We start from the raw sequence: 14,110 nt of genomic DNA, 5'->3' as shown, positions 1-14,110 counted from the left end.
GCTGTTATCTGCCTCTGCTGAATTCTCCATTCTCAGATACTGTGCCCTTGGGGACCAGCCCAGTCTCTCTCATGCCAGCATCATGTGCATGTGCTTCCCGATCCCATCCCTCCCTCTCTGCCACATGGTATTGGGTTCCCTGTAACTTAAGATGGCATCCGGTAACAATTTTTGAATCTATCAACCAGGATACTTTCTCACCTACTGACTCCCATACATCTTGATTGACGATAGAGGACCATCCTGCCATCAGCAAGGAAGCAATGTAGATAAATTCCACGCCATTCATAATTCATTCCACCTCCATTAAGTATTCATACACTACTTATTGGCACATCACCTAAGCATTCTATGTAATAAAAAAGCAGAATAGCTGGGAGAGAAACTGGGGGAGGCTGGTTGTATCAGGAGACTGAGGAGAAGAGCATTTTCAATTTGTTATATCCCTTGCCCCAAACTCTTCTTGCAGGCAGGGTGTCTGGGCAGGGCACTTGCAGGTGAATTTGGTAGCTTCCTTAAGGGTGCACTGACCGGCATCAGTAATGAAGCCCTCTCTTCTCAGCCACTCATTCAGATGGTACTCAGTGGAGACAGGCCCTGAGGCTGAAGCAAGCTCTCTTCGTCAAGGCTTAAACAGATATATAGGAGTTAAACATAGAATCTGCACTGCAGATATTTCATTACTTAGCTTCCTATTCAAGGCCACTTCCTCTGATTACCATCACTAATAGTAATTGTGACATTAGGTCACAATAACTCATCATAATCAGAATAGTCAAAATGTAAGGAGATGGTACCACATGCCAACCCTAGACTGAGAAGAGAGGGTGTCCCTTCTCATCCAGTTTTCACGGAGCCCTGAGATTTGGTTTCTATTATTCCCTTTTGATATACTAAGACATTGAGGGTCTGAGAAGTTAAATCATTCCTCGAGGAAGGCTAGCCATCATGGGTCATGGAATGCTGAAGTTCATGTCCGTTTGGACCCTGAGCCATGACTTCAGATGCCAGAAACTTCAGATGCCACTGTTATTTAAGATAAGAGGAGTTCTTCCAGGGAAAACACAGAAGTGGTTTTTTCAACATCAAGGTGAAAAATGGGAAACAACAGGACCCTGCCGAGTGGAGGAAAGATGTGGAGAGAGAAGACTACCAGAGACCTGCTGTATTTGCCCCAGAGTTGGTCCATATTGGCTTTGATGACTGTCACAGAGAGCAACCAAGCCCACCCAAATTAGTTGTATGGAGAAGAAGTGAAACTAGAAGAGGAAAATGAAGAACCCCAGTATATACGTGAACTTTCAGTAAATATCAAAGCTGTATTTCCATACTAATAGAAGAATTATTCAACATCCCTCTTCTAAGGAAGATGCTCTTGTACTGTACAGTTATTCTTTCCAGCATGCACCTCTCCATGAGTTGACCCTCTAAGTCTGGTCAACCCAGCTTAGTAGGACATCTTCAGGTCAATCTCATTCGTGAAACATAGCTCTGAAAACCCCAATCTTGTTCTTCCCGGCAGCACTGATCTGGCAAAATTTCTACCACTCATTTCTCTTTATCCTGAGCTCATCAACATTTCCTAGATGACTTTCTCTAGATCGTTCTTTTGAAGTGGAATAACTATACACATAACCCAGAAGAGTAGTATGCAATAACCTGGAAGACCAGAAGAAATATAATCTGATAGACCAGTGTACACCTAATCCAGTAGGGTGGTATACACATCTGGCCACGCCACATTATCTCAGGTTGGGAGACAGAAATACACAGATATCCTCAAGAGGATACCTTCACCTATGCCATAAAAGGGCCTAATTTTTTTTAGATCTTATTGAGGTGATTTTTATTTCCACCTGTTATAAACAAGTTGCATCAGATATATTTACATTTAAAATTTATTTCAGCTCAAGTGTGTGTAGGCAGTTCCTGTTAGCCTTGTTAAATACCATGTATTTAGCAATAAAAACAAATTAATAAGGGTGTTTCTTTGGTGAGCAAAAGAAATCCTACAAGGAAAACAGGGAGTTAAATGCTCTGCATGTCCCAATCATCTGCAATTGACTTACCTATGGTCTCTGCACAGGGCACAGCTGTGTCCATGCCACACAGAGTCTGTGTACTAACATAGGGCCACCCAGAAAGGGTTCTGCATGGAAGACCAGGGGATTTATGAAGAACCATTTCATTAATCAGCTCCATCTCATCCACTCCCATTACTGCCCCTATTTAAAGCCCCTAAGGAAAAGGCCATTCATCTCCAGGGACAAATAGTCAGAACAGTCTCTTATTGATGGAAATCCCCCCTTTTCATTCTGACAACAACCCAACAGGAGATAGCCATGTCTCTTTCTCAACACACCCAAGGAACTGGGACCTACATATTCCAGAGGAATCCCAAGACCTCAAGAAATACTCCCTGGAGGACCCCGTTGCTTTGCTGAACTGACATTGACTATTCCAGAATCTTCAACTTCAAACAGTGCTCAGGGATGGGGAGAAACATTGATTGCTAAGTCAATTCAACTAGAGAAAGCTGGATATTTTTTATAATTTCGTGTTTGTTTTCTCTTTTAGTACATTATAGTTACATGTAATAGCAGTGTTTATCTTGACATATCCATAAATGCATATAACTTAGCTTTCTCCATTTCAATTCCTGACATTATCTCTTCCCTCCCCCAATCTCCTTCCTCTACTCTGTTGGTCTTCCTTCTATTCATGTATTTAGTGATGCATGAGAGTCACACATGAGATTGGAATGCACCATGACATATCCATACACCCACCTGCTGTAATCAGATCTACTTCCTTCCTCAGTTCTTTCCCTCTCCTTTCCCCTTCCTTCCCACTTCGCCCCCTACTTCTTCTTTACCTACCTCCCTTCTAGTTTCAGAAGATCCCCTTTTAAAAATTGCTGTTTTCTCCCTAGTTTCTGCATGTGAGAGAAAACATTCAAGTTTTGACTTTCTGAGTCTGGCTTATTTTGCTTAGCATGATGTTTTCCAGTTTCATCTATTTACCAGCAAATGCCATAATTTCACTCTTTTTTATGGCTGAGTAGAACTCCATTATGTATGTAAATGTACATTTTCTTTATCCATTTATCTATTGATGAGAACCTGGGCTGATTTCATAACTTGGCTACTGTGTATTGGGCTGCTATAAACACTGGTATACATGTACAGTATAGGATGCTGATTTAAGTTCCTCTGAATAAATACCAAGGAGTGGGGTAGCAGGGTCATATGTAGAAAGCTGTTCTTTACCACCATAGGCTAAGTAACAGATGACAGAAACCCCCTTTGTTGAGGGATGTCTTCTGCAACATGGCCTCAGAATGTGCCCACCCAGCCCCTCACCCCTAGCAGCCAGCTTCTCAGAAACAGTCCTCAAGGAAATATTTCAAATCTACCTCTCAACGAGGTAGTCCATTCCCTGAGTCTCATTCTTTCTGGGACATTTGTGTTAAAAATTAAACTTTGAATATGTAACAATTCTATTTATATGTAAATGTATGTTGGTCCTTTGCAAAATGGAAGAATTACAATGTTTTGTTGATTCCTTCCTACAAAGCCTTCTAGGTATGCAAACACACACACACACACACACACACACACAAACACACACCTTGGAGTCTATGTATTTGCTTTGGTGATTCTGTGAGGGCTTCTAAGAAATTTGGGTCAAATGCAACCTTGCAGAGATTTAGCAAGGACCGATGGATGTGGGGGTCATTGCTGTTGAACAGAAAACCTACTACTTAGAATCCCGAACATACATTGTTAATTAGGATGAGGTTGAAAGGGGCCATTCTCTGCAAGAAAAGATCTCTCCTGGAAACAGTTGCCAAATTAGCTCTGCAGGAATTTTCTGTGCAACAGGTGTCGCCTGCAATTTGCACATGGGTTGACATGGCTTCTCTCCTGCCTTCGTGGGAAGTGTAAAAGGACAGCTCCCGGAAGCCAGGCTCCTCTTTAGACTTCAGAATTGAGTAGCACTTGGTTTTTTTTTTTTTTTTTTTTTAGTGCAGTCCCATTCGGACAATGATACTACATGGAACGAAACGACTAATAATAATACTAAAAATGTCAAGTGCAATACTGAAAAATGTCAGTATTTTTTCATTCAACCATGTCAGCAGCAAATCCAATCTGAAATATGCTGACAATAGAGGAGCTATGAAAACCAATATACTTGATGAGCCAGCCGTCCAATAAATTATATATGTGTACATAGACATTTGTATGTACTTCCCCCAGAATTAAGAGACACAGGCCATGAGAGTCCAGGATAGCATAGACAGTATAGAATCACTTAATTTGTGCCCAACATCTGTCCTCCTTAAATGAAGATTAAGCTTAATATGTAGTGATGGGAGGCCCCCCCAGAGTGATCAAGGCCCCCCTTCCCAGAAGGTCATGGTGTCTTTCATCAGGCCTGAAATGCCACTGCAGTTGGAAATCAGGGCCAGCATTAGCCATGAGGGACTCTGGGGTGCCATAGAAGCCATATTATTTCAGTATCCTGAAATGTTTACTGCCATTTATTTTTATAGTTTTAAAGGAACTCACAATCATTCTTATCTTTCCTCTGATTACTCATGAAGATTTTTTTTTTAATGTGGTTGATCAAAAAGAAGAAGATAGGATGGCCCACTGTCTTGCCACCCAGAGAAGATGACTCAGATCTCAGCATGAGTGATGGCTGTGTCTGCGACTCTTCAGCTAAATATCGGGGCAAAGAGCTCACGATGCATCTCACTTCTTTCCCAAAACTCTTCAAAAAACCATTAGATTAGGTGGGACAGGACAGCTGAGCTTTCTCACCCGCTCTTCAGTCCTGGGAGCACACATCTCTGGACATCTTTGGGAAGTCCTGGGAATCTGGATTCTTTGTCCCGCTCTGTTGATAAGACTGCGTTGACCCTCACCTTCTGCGCTCAGAGGTTCTGAATGTACATCTTCATGTCACGAGTGACCACGTTTTCTAACGACTTAGGAACATGTTTACGACTTAGGATAATGTGATGCACGAGCCTACAAACAGAAGCTGGTTGGACTTCGCTACGTTGACTAAGGTATCATCTGTGGCCGGCTCAGGAACTGCAACTCGACTCTCTTCTGTAGTTTCTAAATTAAAACAATAAGCATGAATTGCCTTTTTAATAAAGAAAAATGATGTTGATGGTAAAAATGACAGTTATAGGGTTTTTTGCTGTTGTTGTCATTATTAGGTGATTTGTCATTATGTTATTTTTAGTGAGTTGGTTATAAAAAAGAATAGCATGAAGGATAATGTGTGACCCTGTGACCAGTCAGAGGTCCAAGGGGAGGATTCAGCCCTCTCCTTTCTTGTGTCAGAGTCACTGGGAAATGCTCCCCAGGGAGGTCTCACTGTCCAGAGATTTTGCTGAAACACTACACAAACTACCGTAAAATGTAGTGAAAGGATTTTGTTTTCTTTTTCTTTTTTTAACTTAAACATACATGTTACTCTTTTTTTTTTTCCTTTTCCAGACTTATTGGGAAGGAAACAAGGTGTAGGGAATTTGAAACAATGGTTGACATTTATTAAGCTGAGCACTTCATGTGCGCAATCTCATTTCTCTCCATTACTCAGTAAGTTAGGGACCCTTGTGCCTTCAAATGTTTAGCACAGGAGACTGAGATCAGGTAAGGAGAGGCAGGCCTGAGTCAACCGCAGCTCTGTCTGGAGCAAGAGTCTGTTCTATAAACCAGGAAAACATCCATACATGGTTAGAACACAGCAACACAGTGGGCACGACATTCCAGTGCCACCTTGGCACAAGTCCCTGCTGTCCTTTCCCACCTGCTGTGTGTCAGGCTTTGGCTCAGGGCTGGGGCTGCTGCAGGAGATGGATATTAAATCCACTGCCCTGTGCAGTCTGCATTTCCTGGGATAGTTGTATTACGTCCCGGATACCATTTCTGCCTTGTCTCTTTTGTTCAATTACCTAGTTCCCCATGGTTACCAGATTGCTTCCTGGACTTGAGCTTCGCAACATAGTTCAACACCTGAAAGGGAAAGTCACTTCCCATTACCCTTCACTGAAACAAGTTCTTGTTTATTCTCACTCCACCAATATGGCCCAAAACATTTGTATTTGTGCGCTTGAATGGGCTAGATCCTTAACACCAACGAGGCCAATGCCCTGGGTCAACAGCTACACACATTCCAAATGGTTAGACTTTGCCGTGTTAGCCTCTAAAAAGGTTCATTATGCCTTGGGGCCATTTTAACATAGATTTTAATCTTTTAATTATTACCTTAAAGTGGATCTTCATCTATGGCAGATAGTAACACTTAGACTATTAAAAGTATTGCAAATATTTTCTGCTTATTATTTTCATTTTAAACATTGTCTGTATGCTCTTGACTCTGCAAAAGTCTTATAGTATACAACCAACCATATTAATTTATTCTTTTATTTTTTCCAACATTAGGCATTATGCTTAGCAAGATCTTCCCCCTGAGATTTAAAATATTTCTTGTACTTTTTTTCCAGAAAATCTGTGTGAGAGACATGAAGTGGATGACCATTGTCCCAATGCTGAGTGCTCAATAATCTGTCTGTCTTCCCCCAATTTGAAATGTTCTCTGAGTATGCTTCTGCATGCCCCAACCCAGAATTCCATCTCCCTGCCATTGTTTGTCCATTCCTGTCCATTATCAAATTTTTAATGAATATATTCCTATATCAGATAGATTAGTTTTATAATCTCTTTCCTCTCCATATCAATTAGGGTTTTTTTTTAGACCCCTCTCCCTATCAATTAGATTTTTATTGGTTCTTCTACTTATTAATTCTTTCAGATGATCTTTAGATTCAACTTGTCATTTTATAAAATCAATTAGAACCTTGATTGAAATTCCTTTACGTGTACAGTGTAATTTGGGACACGTATTTTGAACCTTCCATCCAAGACCTTGAAATGAGTCCCCAAGGCTTCTTCAGAAACTTGAAAACATTGCAATAAAATTTCTTCTATATTCCTTGTTGACTTTATCCCAAGGCATATCAAAGGCTTCATTTTTCTCGTGAATGGCTTTTCTCCCTCTCCCATAACATTTCCCCAACTCTTTATTGTTGATATTTAGAGGGCTAATTTTAAAATGCATAAAACATTTTTCTTCCTTTCGACTTTCTTTCTCTTTCCTTCGACTCACCCAATCTGCTGTAAAGCACATCTCCCTCGACGCCCATTCCAGCCCACTTGCAGGCAGAGAGGAAAGAACGTGGCACCTGGTGCAGATAACACTGGCCCGGACCTGTATTTGTGAACGCTGGGAACATCAGCTTCTTTGTCTATAGGGTAGGCCTAGTATTAAAGACTGTAGTAGCCCTTGGAAGAATTAGAACTCATGTGTGTGTTGGTTTTTCTAAATGTCATCCATCATTCTTTAAATGTCGAAAGTTACAGGAGATACTTTCCGAGGGGTGATATATTTAGTTAGGGTACGTTGGTTGCTATAACAAACAGGCCCAACGTGTGGCTTAAAACAAACAAACAAACAAATATATATATATATTTCTTGCTCAAATGACTGTCCAGTGTGGGTGTTTTGGCCAGTTGTCTGTCTTGGGTGAAGACTTCTCTAGGTCCTTGGAGCCATCTCAGATGAACCAGTAGTCAGGAAAGAGAGATCACCGAGGAATGCAGGTCAGAAAGCCCCTGTGTCACCCCTTCCTCTTTTTGCCAGCCTGAAGCATCTTACAGCAAAGGATGCTAGAAAATGTGGTCTAGGAGAAAGCTCTAGGCTTGTTGGGTATGTAACCATCTCTGCCACAGGCACTGTTTGGAGAAAGAGGAGTGGGCACTTGTGCCAATGTGGTTACTATTTGGGGAAGGAGAGAGAGCACTTGTGCCTGTGTGGTTAGTCTGAAAATAGTCCTGGAGGGGCCGCAGTTCCAGGCTAAGTGAGCCCCTGTCTCCCCTGCCCGTTCTCCACTCTCTTTCACCCATAAACTGTATGATTATGGTTGCTTTTCAGCAAAGTCAGCCATACTCTCTGGTTTTCAAGCCTTATCTGATAGGAGGTTACAGGACACAAGACTGGAGCCCAGTTGGTTGCTCTGGTTTATGAGAAGGCACCTGTCACTGCCTCCGCAAGACCTCACTCCAAACACAGCCTCTACTTTCTGCACAACCAGAGAGCAACTGACTCCCTCGCCGCTCCCCAGCTTCCCCGCCAGCTCAGGCCTCTCAGCAGCTCCTCCCCACACACATTCTCTGGCAAACCTTGGTTTTGGAAGAGCGATAATGATAATTACAGAAATGATGGCTGAACTCGGCTGATACCTTCCCCTACCAGGCCCTCTGCAACTGCTCTGCTCCTGTTCTCTCTTCCTAACATTTCCACAAGGGAGGCAAGCCCTTTTATTACTGCCCTTTTGGGTGACAAACTGAGATGCTCCTGAATGGAGTGAGAAACATACTGAACTCACAAATTGAGAGTTGAGAGGACTTGAACATCAGCAGCCGCCTGCCTGCAGAGCCTGGGACGGGGGCCACGGCGAGTTCAGAAGTGCTCCTCTTGCACTGAGCTTACAGCCGAAAGCTTCCTACTCCGGTTAACCGTTCGCTTCTGGTCTGTCCCCTGATTTTCTCTCTAAGTTCACCTCTTGTCAAGAGTGTCCACACAAACGTGCACATGTACGTGAGCACACACACATGCAGACACACACACACACACACACACCCCAGCACAAGGTGAATTTCACCCACTCGGCCACGCTTGCATTTCACGCCTTCCTGGCTACTTGCCTTTGCACCCATGCAAACAGACACTTACTAAGTACCTAATTAAAGGCCAGGCGCTAGGTTAGGCACTAGGGTATAAAAATGAGCAAACCAGACTGACCCTTACCTCTCTTAAGTTCTGTTCTGTGGGGAAGAGAAATAAGGAGCACAGCAGAAGTCTGTGTCTGGGGGTGTTGCTAGTGTCCGAAGACAGGGGAATGGGGTAAGGTGTGAAGGTGTGGTAGAGGGGCTGTTTTTGTCAGGAGGTTCTCAGGGAAGACCCTGCTGGAGAAAGAATTTTTCAGCCAATGGTGGCCCCATCAAGCTAGAGAAGAAAACCACTCCAGGCCGAAGGAGAGTTAATGCAGAGCCCCAGGGGCAGAGAGTGTGCTGGGCCTGACTAAGGAACAGATGGAGCCAGAGTCACCGGAAAGAAAAGAGCAAGGCAGAAGTAGATGCCACCGTAAGGAGAGGAAGCCAGGGCCCATCTACAGTGGCTGGGTTGGGCCTGACTGCATAGGCAGCAGAGCCACTGGTGCCAGGTGGCTTTAAACTAAGTAATGACATGATGGGATTTACATTTTAATAAGATCACTCTTACAGCTCTTGTTAAAGGCCGACTTGAGGCCCTGAAAGGCTTCCTCCCAGCCCCGCTTTAAGACAGCAGGAGCAGATATCATTAACATCCAATGACCGTTTGATTTGAAAATTCTATCTTATAAAAATTATGGCAATCAGCACTGCCGAAAATATCAGAACTCTCCAGTTCCCATGTCAAGGGCACTGGATTCCTGTGCACATGCAAGCTGGACTTGAGTTTTTGTGTGGTTCTGTTAAGAACTCAGCTTGGCGTCTAGACTCCAGGTGGAGCCTGACCCAGCCTAGGCCTGCTCTAATAGGATTGGTGGTCCCTTTGATGCCCAGGTTGGCATTGCAAGTGAAAATGTGTGATTTTTTTCAAAATCTTTAGGCCTCTTTCTTTCTCTCTTTTTAAAATCTCTTTAAAATTAAAAAAAAAATAAAATAAATTTCCCTAAATGGCACTCGCACTTTAGTCCCTGATGCAGTAGATGCTACTGTGAACTTTGAAACGGGGCTTCTTCTCCTTGAGCTGTTTTGGCAGGTGTGAGGCTCCATGGTGTCCCATCCCACCTTCAAACAAATGCAGACTGACATTGCTTCTGTAAGAAGAGCGTTAGGAGGCAGAACCCTAGAAAGAGCTGAGGCTTGCAAAATAACGCAAAGGGTGATTTAAAAAAAATGGGGTTTTGAGCTAAGTTTGGAGCGAGAAGGAAAAGGAAGGGATTGGGAGCGGATGGTGCAACTCGAACAGATGACAGAGAGAAAGCAGAAGTCCTCCACTCCTGTTTTGCTTCTACCTTCTCCCCCGAGGAATAGGATCTCAGGGCGGGAAGGAATCAGCATGCATTGTTAAGACTAAGTAAGCATTAATTTTGGAATCAGAGCACAGGGTTCAGCCTACACCAGGGATGATGGCTCACTCAGTGCACGGACCAACCAAGGAAGGCCAAGAGCAAAGCATGTGCAGATGTTGCTGTGTGGAGACCAGTGAGGGGCCCAGGGGCACGGGCTGGGGACCCCAAAGCTGCCCACTGCAGCCCCTCCTAGCCACAGAGGCGCTCAGAGCCACACTGCCTCATCTTGACAAGCCAGAATCCTGAAGGATTTTATTACTGAGTGGCCCAGACTTTTAAACGCTGGCAAGGAATTGGGAAAATTCATAATTTCCAAAATGCTACGTAGACTCAAAGAATACCCATCTGCAGACTAGGCTGTGCTCGAGGCTGCCATTGGAAGTTTGGCTGTAAATTAATTCAGCTCTACAGGGAACCTGGTAAATGACTGAATCCCTCAGCTCTCAGTAGGGAAGGAGTCACAAGATGGGCCGTAGGGACATAGGGAACTGCTATCTAAGACTTCTCCAAGGGTCAGCATGGACTCCCCAAAGTCAATGACTCCCGGATCCTGATCTTTAGGAAATCATAGACCAGATTACTGTGGGTAATAAATCCTCCAAGAAAGAAAGGTATGATGGGTCCTGCTCCTTACCTTGGCTTGAGGAAGATCAAGCACTCTTAAAAAGGCTGCTAGACTGGGAATTGAAGGAAATTATGTAGAGATGGCATGAAAGGAATGCAGCATTCTCAACAAGGAGCAATGTGGCTGAGTTTGTAGTAATTTTAGGTGAATCCTTGGCTGGATAATCATTCAAATCCCAACGGTATTGATTAACGGGTCAATAGACGCCAGAGAGAAAGTTCTTAGCAATCATTCCACGGGGGTCTAACATGTTTTACCTAGTTTCATTAACTAGATAAAGAACTATCTGATGGCATAATAGGTCTTAAAAACATAATGGAAAATATGCATTTCTATTATTTTTTTAATCAAACTGATATATGCTGAACTTTTGGCCTCACCATCACTTTGGCCTTGGTCAAATTGCTTAGTCTCTCTGACTTTTAATTCCCTCCCCAGCACTGGGGAGCTATGGCCGGCTCTAACTCCGGTAGGTATTGTGAGGATGAAGAGAGTGAATGCAGGTAAAGAGCTTGGTATGTACCACCCCGGGGAAAGACCCGATGCATACTGGCAGCCGGAACAATCACCATGGCTACCGTGACTGATACATTTGCAAAACTTGAATCTTTTAGTAGCTCTCCTGGGCTCAACAAACTTATACCCCTCTGTGATTTATCCTACACTGTTGGATAAAGGGATGAGTGAGTGAATGAACTACAAACAAATCTCTGGTTCAAAATAAGAATTTCAAGTTCAGAAGATAAAGTAAAAGGGCAGAAGAGTTTTCCTGCTGTTAGGAACTTCCCAGGCAAGTCCAGTCCTCCTGCCCGAGGCTCCACAGACAGAGGAGACACCAGTTGTAATTCCTAGATCTCTAGGACTTGGATTGCTCTGGACCTGGCTCCCTACAGACTCAGCATCTTGCCCCTGTCTTGGTGCAGGTGACTGAGGAGTGCCCAGTCAGGCAGCAGGTGCTGATTGGCAAATGTTCTCCAGGTAAACATTGTGTGTGATGTTTGACAGCAAAAATCTTAAGAGAAGACTGTATGCTCATGTTTCTCAGAGTATTCAAAGGCCACCTAACGTGGAATGAAACTAGTCACCTCATGAAACAGGGACAGGGCATTTAAGATCCATCTGTACTTGTGTGTGCCTCCTCCAAAGTTAGGTGCTGTGTTCTACATGAACACAGACCTCTGGCTTTTACAGCATGGGAGAGGGACCATGGGGGCATCAAGTTTCCTGAGGGAAACAGTCTCTCTGAGCTCCAGGTGTGGCTGATTTAGTCCCTGTTACTGGTGCATCTACTTTGCACCCTCCGGCTCATTCCCTAAACTGCGGGTATAAAGATTCTTTCATTTTCAAATTTGATTCTACTGCCTCCACTCTTTTAAAATATTCTGCTGTCTTCTAGTCGGGCCTGGAGTATTGATCAAATCCATTTTAATGGTCTTTGAGGATGCCTCCCAGACACATCGCTGCCTGGTCACTTCCTACTTCCTCCTTTGAATTCACACCATTTTATCAAGAGGTCCTCTCTGACCTCCTGATCAGATTTAATACCCTTACTATAGACTTCCATTGCTCTGGTCATCATGCCATTCTTACATAGGTACAGCCTAACACCCCTCCAGGCAGGGAGGCTGTGGGCAGGAGGAGCCCAGCTCCCCATTAAAGGAAGAGATGACATGTATTGAGTGTTGACTGCACGAGCGGCCCTGTGCTGGTGTTTGCAGGCCTTCAGAATCTCACTACTGCCTGTGGCAATCCTTCGAATTAAGACACAGAGGCATAGAGAAATCAAGCAACCTGCTCAAAGCCTGTCTGCAGTTTGCCTGTGGGATCTGAACTCAGGTGGTTCCCGAACTCATCCTTTCAACATTTCATCAGTGATTCTCAAAGTGGGTTCCCTGGGACCAGTGCATCAGCATTGCCTGGACCTGATAGAAATGCAAATTCTCAGGCCCCGCCCCAGACCTAGTGCATCAGAACCTCTGGTGCTGGGCCCAGCAATTCCAGCCAGGCCTCCCACTGACGCCGAAGTCCGCTCAGGCTTCCAAACTGCTGTTCTAAGCCATGTTTCCATATGGTCAAAGCACCACATCGTAGGCACTTAATAAATGCTTAAGTGTTGAAGAGAGGAAGGGAGAAGTGGGGGAAGGAGGGCAGGCGAGCAAGTCTCCTCCCACAGAATATTCTGAAGTGGATGGGGGTTTGCTGTGGCTGGACTATACTTTAATCTTCAAATTGCAAAAACATTAACATTATTGATTGATCAGACATCAATCCAACAGAAATTTAATTAAATTAGAATGTGTCACCGAGCAGACCTGGCTGCGTCATGCATAAATCTCAGGTAATAAGTTGACAAAGAGACAGCAGCCATTGATGGCCAGCCCTAGCTGAATTGAGCCTCCACCATTCTCTCATCCTGGACTGCATAGGCTCCTGTGTGCACGTGTGCGCGCGCACACACACACACACACACACACACACACACACACACACGGGAAGGTACAGGTGAAATAGGGTGAGCTCCTGATTTATGACACCCATGGAGTCCCCAGCAGCTGTGGCGTCCAAGAAATGCCCTCCCTGTGTGATTTATTGCTGCCCCGGGCTGGCCACACAATGTTGGGGGAATGCCCCAGCCTGTGTCCAGCCCTCTGCTAAAATGCTGACCCACACTTACATCTCCTGGGTGAGAGGATTAGCACTTAGGGTGTCCTCACGGCAAATGTGTCCTTTGGAGGAAGCCAAACCCTAGGAGGGCGGGAGATCTACTCTTCTTTGGCCCGACGGCCCTCGCCTCAAGAATGTATTTTAGTGTCAGTGAGCGGCTGCACCTGCTGCCCCGGCCCGGGGCCTGTGGGCTCCAGCCTCAAGACAAACATATCCTTAACTGGCTCAGCCCAGCTCACCCTGGGCAGACCAGGGGCGTTGGCCCTGAGGGCTGGCAGAGCATGCTGGGAAGGTACAGACATGCCCTGGAGAGGCCACCATGTCTGCAGAGGTCTGAATTCTTTGGGGTAGGGGACGGGGTGCCTGAGGACAAGATAATCCAGGAGGGGGCAGAACAGAAACCAGAGAAGCCAGAGTTACATGAAGCATGATAAATCACCAGGGCTATTCTGGTCCCGGGTCAGGAAGGCTCGGGGAGGAGACCCTCCTGAGGGTGATCTCTGGAACTTAACCCCCTGGCTTTTTTTGCTTGCTCTGAATCAATTGCAGGCTTTCTTTTCCTTTTTAATAGCTATCTTCCGCATAAAGAAAGGACACCATGTGACAAGCAGATGTTCTAG

At 44.6% G+C, this 14,110-nt stretch overlaps 1 protein-coding gene across 2 annotated transcripts in view; it reads right to left on the bottom strand.

Annotated features, from left to right (window-relative positions):
• Maf (MAF bZIP transcription factor) overlaps positions 1-14,110 on the bottom strand; it is a 311,104-nt gene that overhangs the window by 189,802 nt on the left and 107,192 nt on the right. The window contains exon 3 of one of the 2 annotated variants that reach the window (XM_047527383.1): positions 5,118-5,132. The exons of the other annotated variant lie outside the window; for it this stretch is intronic. The gene's annotated coding sequence lies outside the window, so the exon portion shown is untranslated. Of the gene's footprint in view, positions 1-5,117; positions 5,133-14,110 lie in introns of those variants that run through there. 2 annotated transcript variants of the gene reach the window in all.

Source organism: Sciurus carolinensis, chromosome 16, assembly GCF_902686445.1.
Source record: "Sciurus carolinensis chromosome 16, mSciCar1.2, whole genome shotgun sequence".
Taxonomy (NCBI): domain Eukaryota; kingdom Metazoa; phylum Chordata; class Mammalia; order Rodentia; family Sciuridae; genus Sciurus; species Sciurus carolinensis.
The sequence above is the reverse complement of the archived record's forward strand: the minus strand, read 5'-3'. Positions and strand labels throughout refer to the sequence as shown.